The following is a 10,176-nucleotide window of genomic DNA, read 5'->3' as shown; positions in this document are numbered from 1 at the left end:
TTTATACACCCATCTAATTAAGAAGGTCTGCCTTCAAATACACTGGCAGGGCAAAACCCTGACTACATAATCTTTCAAAAAATTATTCCACACACCTTTTTCTCAGGAAGGAGTAATCTTTTATGATCCTTTTATTTCTGCAGTATCAGCTGTAATTTTTCATTTCTGATTTTATACTTGAATCGGCTCTTTTTCTTGATGAGTCAAGCTAAATGTTTTTTTAATTTTGTTTATCTTTTTACAGAATCTTAGGTTCACTCATCTTTCCTATTGCCTTTTTAGGCTGTTTCATTTATTTATGTTCTTATCTTTGTTACTTCCTTCCTTCTATTAATTTTGGGCTTCATTTGTTCTTATTTTCCTAGTTTCTTGAAGTATAGTTATGTTGTCTATTTAAGATTTTTCTTGTTTCTTGAGGTAGGGACTTATCATTATAAACTTCCCTGTTAGAACTGTTTTTGCTGCATCCCCTAATTTTTGGCATGTTGTATTTACATTTTTGTTTGTATCAAGATATATATTTTTAAAATTTTGCTTTTTATTTCTTTGTTGATTCATTGGTTGTTCAGAAGCATGCTGTTTAATCCCCAAATATTTTTTTTAATTTTGCAGATTTCTTCTTATAATTGATTTCTAGCTTCATACCATTGTGGTTGGGAAAGACTTGATATGATTGAAATCTTCTTCAATTTATTAAGTATTGACTTGTGACCTAATATATGATTTAGCCTAAAGAACGTTCCATACGCAGTAGAGAAGATTGTATATTCAGGGATTCTTGGGTGGAATGTCCTGTATATATCTGTTCAGTCTACCTGGTTTAATGTGTAATTTACAGCTGATAGTTCCTTACTGATTTTCTGTCAGGATGACCTATCCATTGATATAAGTGGGGCTTTACAGTCCCCTACTATTACTATATTGCTAATTTTCCCTTCAAGTCTGTTAATATTTTTCTTTATATATTTAGGTTCTTCTACATTGAGTGCATAAATATTTACAAATGTTATATCTTCCTGTTGCATTGATCCCTTTATCAATATGTAATGCCCTTCTGTGTCTCTTATTACAATCTTTGTGTTAAAGCCTATTTTGTTTGATATAAGTATAGCTATCCCAGCTTTCTTTGGGCTTCCATTTGCATGAACTATTTTTTCCATTTCTTTCCTTTTAATCTGTGATATCTTTACATCTGAAGCGAGCCTCTCATAGCAGCATATAAATGGGTCTTGTTTTTAATCCATTCAGCCATTCTATGTCTTTTGATTGGAGAATTCAGTCTATTTACATTTAAAGTCATTGTTGCAAGGTATGTACTTAATACCATTTTGTTCACTGCTTTCTGGCTGTTTGTAGCTCCTCTGTTCTTTTCTTCTTCTCTTTCTTTCTTTATATTTTGACAATTTTCTTTAGTGGCATGTTTAGATGCTTTTCTCACTACCTTTTGTGTATCTGCTATAGGTTTTTGCTTGGTGGTTATCATGAGACTTACACATAACAACTTATAACAATCTAGTTTAAGTTGATAACAATTTAAGTTTGAATACATTCTAAAGCTCTGGAGTTTTACTTGCCCCAACACATGTATTTTGCTTTTCATGTCACATTTCACATCTTTTAAGACTTTCTTTTTTAAAAACTAATAAATTTATTTTTATTTTGTCTGCACTGGGTCTTCATTGCTACACATGGGTGTTCTCTAGTTGCGGCGAGCAGGGACTATTGTCTGGCTGCAAAGTGCATGCTTCTCATTGTGATGGCTTCTCTTGTTGTGGAGTATGGGCTATAGGGTACACGGGCTTAAGCAGTTGCAGCATGTGGGCTCAAGAACCGTGGTATGTGAGCTCAGCAGTTGTGGCTCGCAGGCTCAGTGGTTGCAGCATACAGGTTTAGCTGCTCCATGGCATGTGGAATCTTCCCAGAACAGGGACTGAACCCATGTCTCCTTCATTGGCAGGCAGATTCCAAAACATTGGACCACCAGGGAAGTCTAAGACTCCTTCTTAACAAGGGATCTGACACAGAAGACAGCAAAGGGAATCCCCAAACAGGTGATAATGGGTAACACCAGACAGACAGCTGTGTAGCAGGCCAGGGGAAACTAGTCTAGGTTGAAAGATCAGAAACCAAATTAGAAAGTTCCAGAAGAGACTGCTCCAAGAAGTTAATAGAATATCTGTTGTTTCTGGATATATTTAGAGCAGGTACTCTGCAAATCTGCAGAGTTTGAGGCTAAATTATATAAACTGAATACAGGCAAACTTTTCCTATAAGGGCCAAAGAGTAAATGTTTCAGGTTTTTCAGGGGATGGAGGCTGGTATACTATTTAACTCTGCTATTGCAGGGTGAAAGCAGACATAAACAGTATGTAAACATATAGGTATGATTTTAGTGAAATTTTTACAAAAACAGGTAGTGAGTTGAATTTGGCACATGAGGTATAGTTTGCTGCCCCCTAATATAAGCACAGAAATGCAAAGTGATGTCATCTGAGGAGGCTTTACACAGCTGAGAAAAGGAGAGAAGAAAAGCAAGGGAGAAAGGGAAAGAAACACCAAACTGAATGCAGAGTTCCAGAGAATAACAAGGAAAGAAGACTTTCTTAAAGGAACAATGCAAAGAAGTAGAGAAAAACAATAGCATAGAAAAGACTAGAGGTCTCTTCAAGAAAATTAGAGATATCAAGGGAACATTTCATGCAAGGATGGGCATAATAAAGGACAGAAATGGTAAGGATCTAACAGGAGCAGAAGAGATTAAAAAGAGGCAGCAAGAATACACAGAAGAACTAAACAAAAAAGGTCTTAATGACCCAGATAACCACAATGGTGTCATCACTCACCTAGCGTCTGACATCTTAGAGTTTGAAGTCAAGCGGGCCTTAGGAAGCATTATTACAAACAAGGCTATTGTAGGTGATGGAATTCCAGCTGAGCTATCTAAAATCCTATATGATGATCCTGTTAAAGTGCAACACTCAATATGTCAACAAATTTGGAAAACTTGGCAGTGGCCACAGGACTGAAAAAGGTCTTTCATTCCAATCCCAAGGAAGGGCAGTGCCAAAGAACGTACAAACTACCACACAATTGCCCTCAATTTGCATGCTAGCAAGGTTATACTTATTGGAAGGACTGATGCTGAAACTGAAGCTCCAGTACTTTGGCCGCCTGATGCAAAGAGCCAACTCACTGTTAAAGACCCTGATGCTGGGAAAGATTGAGGGCTGGAGAAGAAGGGAGCAACAGAGGATGAGATTGCAAAGAGTCAGACAAGACTGAAAAACTGAACAGAAACAACAAGCTTATGCTCAAAATCCTTCAAGCTAGGTTTCAACAGTAAGTGAACCGAAAACTTCCATATGTACAAGTTGGACTTAGAAAAGGCAGAGGAACCAGAGATGAAATGGCCAACATCTGTTGGATATTAGAGAAAGCAAGGGAATTCCAGAAAAATATCTACTTCTGCTTCACTGACTATGCTAAAGCCTTTGACTGTGTGGATCAACAAACTGGAAAATTCTTAAAGAGGTAGGAATGTCAGACCATCTTACCTGTCTCCTGAGAAACCTCTATGTGGGTCAAGAAGCAACAGTTAGAACCTTACATGGAACAACTGACTGCTTAAAAATGGGGAAAGGAGTATGACGAGGCTGTATGTTGTCACCCTGTTTATTTAACTTATATGCAGAGTACATCATGCAAAATGCTTGGATGAATCACAAGCTGTAATCAAGATTGCCAGGAGAAATATCAGCAACCTCAGATAGGCAGATGATACGCTCTAATGGTAGAAAATGAAGAGGAACTAAAGAGCCTCTTGATGAGGGTGAAAAAGGAGACTGAAAAAGCTGGCTTAAAACTCAACATTCAAAATACTATGATCATGGCATCCAGTCCCATCACTTCATGGCAAATAGATAGAGAAAAAGTGCAAGCAGTGACAGATTTTATTTTCTTGGGCTCCAAAATCACTGTGGATGGTGACTGTAGCCATGAATTAAAAGAAGCTTGTTCCCTGGAAGAAAAGCTATGACAAACCTAGACAGAGTATTAAAAGCAGAGACATCACTTTGCCAACAAAGGTCCATCAAGTCAAAGCTGTGGTTTTTCCAGCAGTCATGTACAAATGTGAGAGATGTATCATAAAGAAGGCTGAGTGCTGAAGAATTGATGACCTCGAATTGTAGTGCTGGAGAAGATTCTTGAGAGTCCCTTGGACACCAAAGAGATCAAACCAGTCAATCCTAAAGGAAATCAATCCTGAATATTCACTGGAAGGATTGGATGAATCAAAAGCTGTAATCAAGACTGCCAGGAGAAATATCAACAATCTCAGATAGGCAGATGATACACTCTAATGGCAGAAAATGAAGAGGAACTAAAGAGCCTCTTGATGAGGATGTACCTCCAATACTTTGGTCACCTGATGTGAAGAGCCGACTCATTAGAAAAGACCCTGAGGCTGGGAAAGATTGAAGGCAAAAGGAGAAGAGGGTGGCACAGGATGATATGTTAGATAGCATCACTGACTCAGTGGACATGAATCTGAGCAAACTCCAGTAGATTGTGAAGGACATGGAAGCCTGGCATGCTGCAGTCCATAGGGTTGCAAAGAGTCAGACACAACCTAGCAACTGAACAACAACAATGTAAGCACAGAAAAAACTCAATGAATTTGTAAACATGGAAATTACTGATTCCCAAAAAACCCCACAAAAAGTTGTATAGAGAAGTAAATGTTTTCATGACTCAGATAAATGTGAATAATATTTACATAATCATAATTATAGGGCTTCCCAGGTGGTGCTAGTGGTAAAGAATCCACTTTTCAAACACAGGAGATGCAGATTTGATCCTTGGGTCAGGAAGATCCCCTCAAGAAGGAAATGGCAACCCCCTCCAGTATTTTGCCTAGAGAATTTCATGGACAGAGGAGCCTGGCAAGCTATAGTCCATAAGGTCCGCAAAGAGTTGGACACGTCAAGCCACTGTTGTCCAGGAGAATTTTTGTTACTCAAAATATTTTATGGGACTACCCACACGGGGGACTACAAGAAAAGAAGGACTGCTACCAAAATCAGGCTCTAGGGACTTCCTTGGTGGTCCAGTGGTAGAGTGTCCACTTGCCAATGCAGTTGGACATAAGTTCAATCCCTGGTCTGGGAGGATCCCACATGCCTCAGGGCAACTAAGCCTGTACACCAGAACCACTGAGCCCACACTCTAGAGCCTACACACTGAAACCACTGAGCCTGAAGGCTGCCACTACTGAAGCCCATGCACTTAGAGCCTGCACTCCACAAGAGAAGTCACTGAAATGAGAAGCCTACACACCACAACTAGAATAGCCCCTGCTCACTACAACTAGAAAAAACCCACACACAACAACAAAGACCCAGAACAGCCAAAAATATAAATAAATTTTAAAAAATTTAATTATTTAAGGAAAAGACAGACTCTGTAACTTCTCTCTCATCAACACAATAAGACAAAAATATCTGATCCCTCAGAAAGAATTTATCTGCTAAGAAAGATACAGACATATATATATATATATACACACACACACACACATACATATAAATATATATAATCCAGTAGAAAGAGAACCATAGTGTTGCACATCCACTTCCAATTTTGACTGAAATCTTCACAGAGAGGCAAATATCTCACAGATATCAGTCGATTAAGCCTCAGTGCTAAAGACTGGACTATGAGCAAATGCACAGACTGGAATCAGTAATAAAAAAACTCACAGTCTTTTATTCCCCAGGCCACATGGAGCAAGAACAGGAAACTAACCTAAACTCTTCTCTAAGCTACTCAACTTGCATTCTCACCAGCTTCTCAGGGATTTCAGAACCCTTGGAGAGCTTATGCAATTGTCTTTTAGCAATCTAGATCAGTTGGGCCACCAGTTACTTTCAACATCTATATAAAACTTCAAAGTAAGGAAATCTTCTAGACGTTGCTATTTTGAAATATGTAGTGACATATTAATAGTATCTTAAAACATTAACCTTTATGGCTCTATTTTTCTGAATTTCATTGGATCCTATCTTCATCAATTTCACATTGCCATACAGAGAGTTAGGACAGTTACAGCAATAATTACAGGAGCAGGGCACTGAGTTTGTGTCATAGTAACAAACTTGGAACAGACTAGAGAAAGGGAAATGATCCTCTTGGCCTCTCCCAGGTTAATCTCTCTCTCCCAGGATCCCTTGGGCTCAGGTTCAGAGGGAAATAGTGGTGCAGGTGATTTTTTTTTTTTTTTTGTAAACAACTAAAATAGACCTGGAAGAACCACATGGTAATTAATACCAGAGAAACACATGGAAGCTGAGCCAATACTCATTAACTAATCAATATTATACTAATGAAAACCATGTGTCAGCCATGCTAAGTGAAAATACACTATTGACAAAGGCTGACACGTGATCCTTGAAACATCTAACTAGATAGATACGCACTCATGCCCCAAAACATGCTGAATTCCATATGAAATGCGTCTTAAGGGATATCCTAGGAAACTCCTAAGTGCATGACACCCAGAGGAGCAGTGGTTCATGAAAGGGTAGCCCTCAGCAGCATGTGAACTTGAATGAGACTAGACAGTAAAGAAATCTCCAATCACAGACAATTGGGCTGTGTGGGCTCTATTAGACTACACAGTTACCAAAGCAGGCACTCTTTAAGGAATCCAGTCTTAATAAGACTTATTTTTGTCTAGATATTTTAAAAGCCCATGCCATGTATGTGAATATAGCATTCTCCAAGCCTCCACTTCCCTATGTGAAATTTATCAAGGTGTAAATTAGTTCCCCTTAAGAAACAAGCTCCTAAATTGAAAGCCTTAGTTGGTCTCTTATTAGAATGAGGGATTCATTAGCAAGAGTCCCCACTGGAACTCCATAAATGAGACAGCTTACATGAGTCCTTTGGACTACAAGGAGATCAAGTCAGTCAATCCTGAAGAAAATCAATCCTGAATATTCACTGGAAGGACTGATGCTGAAGCTGAAGCTCCAGTACTTTGGCCACCTGATGTGAAGAGCCAACTCCTTAGAAAAGAACCTGAGGCTGGGAAAGATTGAAGGCAGGAGAAGGGAACAACAGAGGATGAGATGGTTGGATGGCATCACTGATTTGATGGACATGGGTTTGAGCAAGCTCCAGGAGATGGTGAATGACAGGGAAGCCTGGCATGCTGCAGTCCATGGGGTCGCAAAGAGTCAGGCAAAACTGAGCAACTGAACAACAACAAATAAGACAGCTACTAATCCCACACAGTGACTTGAACATCCAAACAACAACCAAAGAGAAAGGAGTAACACTTCCCCTTGGGTCCTTGGTACCTTTAAGCACTTGTATGCTATTTTCATGTCTTTTTTTAAAAAAATACCTTTTTAAAGGGAGTCAACACCATTGCATTTATTGGCAAAGGTTGAAAGTTCTATTGAAACCCTGCATCTCTATTCAATCTTTACAAATAAATTATGACCAGTACAGTAGGCCCTCTATATTCACTGGTTCAGCATCTGTGGTTTCAACCAACTGCATATCAAAATATTTCCTCCAAATTCCAGAAAGTTCTAAAACACAAAATTTAATTTTCCATGTGCCAGCAACTACTTATACAGCATTTACATTGTATTAGGTGTTATAAGTAATTCAGAGATGATTTAAAATATATGCTAAGTCGCTTCAGTTGTGTCCAACTCTGTGCAACCCCATAGACGGCAGCCCACCAGACTCCCCCTTTCCTGGGATTCTCCAGGCAAGAACACTGGAGTGGGTTGCCATTTCCTTCTCCAATGCATGAAAATGAAAAGTGAAAGTCAAGTTGCTCAGTCGTGTCTGACTCTTTGCAACCCCATGGACTGCAGCCTACCAGGCTCCTCCGTCCATGGGATTTTCCAGGCAAGAGTACTGGAGTGGGGTGCCATCGCCTTCTCCGTTAAAATATATAAGATGAGGGAATTCCCTGGCAGTCCACTGGTTAGACCTCCATACTTGTACTGCAGGGGGGCCCAGGTTCAGTCCCAGGTCAGGGAAGTAAGATCTCACAAGTCACACAACACAGTAAAAAAAAAAAGAAAGAAAAAAAGGTAAACAAATAAATAATAAAATATATAGAGGATATGTGTAAGTCACATGTAAATACTAAACCATTTTACATAAGTGACTTGAATAACCACAGATTTTGGTATCTGTGGGGTCCTGGAATCAATCCCCCGTAGACACTGTACTACATTGTCAATGGAAATCTATGCCATCCTTGTTAACTTCTGCCATTCAAATCTAATAAATATGAAGAAATCTGAGGTCAACAATACTATGCATATTTATTTAGGAATTTTTTCAGAGATGTAGTAGTCTTTCAAAAAACAGAATAGATAGTGATGTGATAATAAATCCGTTGAATCAAGAATATGAGAAAGAACTCAGACCTTCTCTTACAGCAAGTAGGAGATGCCACCTAACAAGAAACCTGCTTTCTCTTAATAACGCTTATGATAGGACAATGTGCCATGTGGCATTAGGTAAGAAAGTTGGTTCAAGAGATGGACTAGAGTTGAAAGGGCCAACCGCAGTTCCCAAATCCTCAGTGGAATAATGTGGCTCAAGGAGAAATGTGGTGAGAGTGTAAATATGCAGGTTATAAACAGTAGCTAAGGGCAGACAAACTGATTTGTGTCTGAGGCAGCTCTTAATAAATTTCTGGATACCTTTTACAACCCTATCAAACTAGCTGTTCCAAACACAACTGCTGTGTTGTCTGACTTAGACTAAGTAATCAAATCTTAACAAAATGAGCAGGAGTTGCTGTCATGATAACAAGCTACGGAACATAGTGAAAATGTTCCATAAGTGAAAATGTTTGTTAAGGGCTTAAAGCAAGTGCTAAAAGGAACATGGAACATGGGATAAGTACTCAGAAGGAAGTTGAACAGAAGCCACAGTGAAGAACAGATATTTTTATCAATGCACTGAAGGTTAGAAAAAGAATAGTAGACTTTAGGGCTGGGAGAAATCTAACAGTACCTAACCCAAGACTCTCTTTTCTAACATATGAAGAAAATAAGAGGCAGGAAAGGGTCTTTGAGACTTGTCACTTGAGATTTCTTTATTTTCTGCATAGGTTGTTTCTACCATACTATTTTGGCCTCCTCTACCTGAGTTTCTTGAGGATAGGACTTTAGCTTTCTAGAACATCCTTCCATTCCATAACCCTTGTTTAACGAGTGATATTGTAGTCATAAACTCTGGCCCCATAGGCTTCTTCCCTGCAAGTCAATCCTTTCCTTCCAATTTCCGTATACCATGCAAAACAAGCAAATACTAATGAAACATGTTGCTCTTCATGACTTCATGAGGAAGTAAATAAACAGCCAGGTCTACCAGAAAATCATTTTGTTGTTCCAAAGATGAAAGAGTCATATAAGCATTACCCCTTAGAGAGACTAAAATTCACTCCTAGAGGAAGTTGAAAAGCTAACATGATGTACATGTTACAAAACAAATCTGCCAAATCACATCTGCTGGTGGAAGAAAAAGTGCACATTATATGGTTGGTAAATATTTGCACTGGGTCCCACTTGGGTGATTCACAAATATCAAGTGAGGAATTAATTTGAGAAGGTCATATGGATAATTTCATCTCGTTTTTGGTGATATAAATGCCCTTCACTCTTTTAGAAAATATTTATCTACTCTGTGCCAAGCACTGATTAGACACTAAAGACATAGTGGTGGAAAAGCCAAGGTCCTTGCCCTTAGTCACTCAAACACAAAGTTATAGTCCTTCTGACCATTTTTCCCCAGTCCCTCTACTATTCAGCACACTGCATCCTTTCAAATGACTCTTTTATTCCTTTATCTCATTTATGTTTGCCTCTAGAGCCAGCACAATGAGCTCAGGCCTTTATCACCTAAGCCAGTTTTTTAACTGATCCCCCAACTTTCTTTCAACCTAAATTGTACATCCTGGTCAGATTATAGTTTTGAATTTCCTGATTTGTTCTGATTAGTTCAAGTCTCAAAAGCTTCAAATGGCTCCACATAGCCTATCTCAAACTCCTGTCATATCTCAGCTTCTAAGTTCTGGCTCCACCTCTTCTGTCCAAATTTAATCAACAGGAATAGTACTCAGAAGCAATTTTAAACTGT

Source organism: Bos mutus, chromosome 17 (genome assembly GCF_027580195.1).
Source record: "Bos mutus isolate GX-2022 chromosome 17, NWIPB_WYAK_1.1, whole genome shotgun sequence".
Lineage (NCBI taxonomy): Eukaryota > Metazoa > Chordata > Mammalia > Artiodactyla > Bovidae > Bos > Bos mutus.
The sequence above is the reverse complement of the archived record's forward strand: the minus strand, read 5'-3'. Positions refer to the sequence as shown.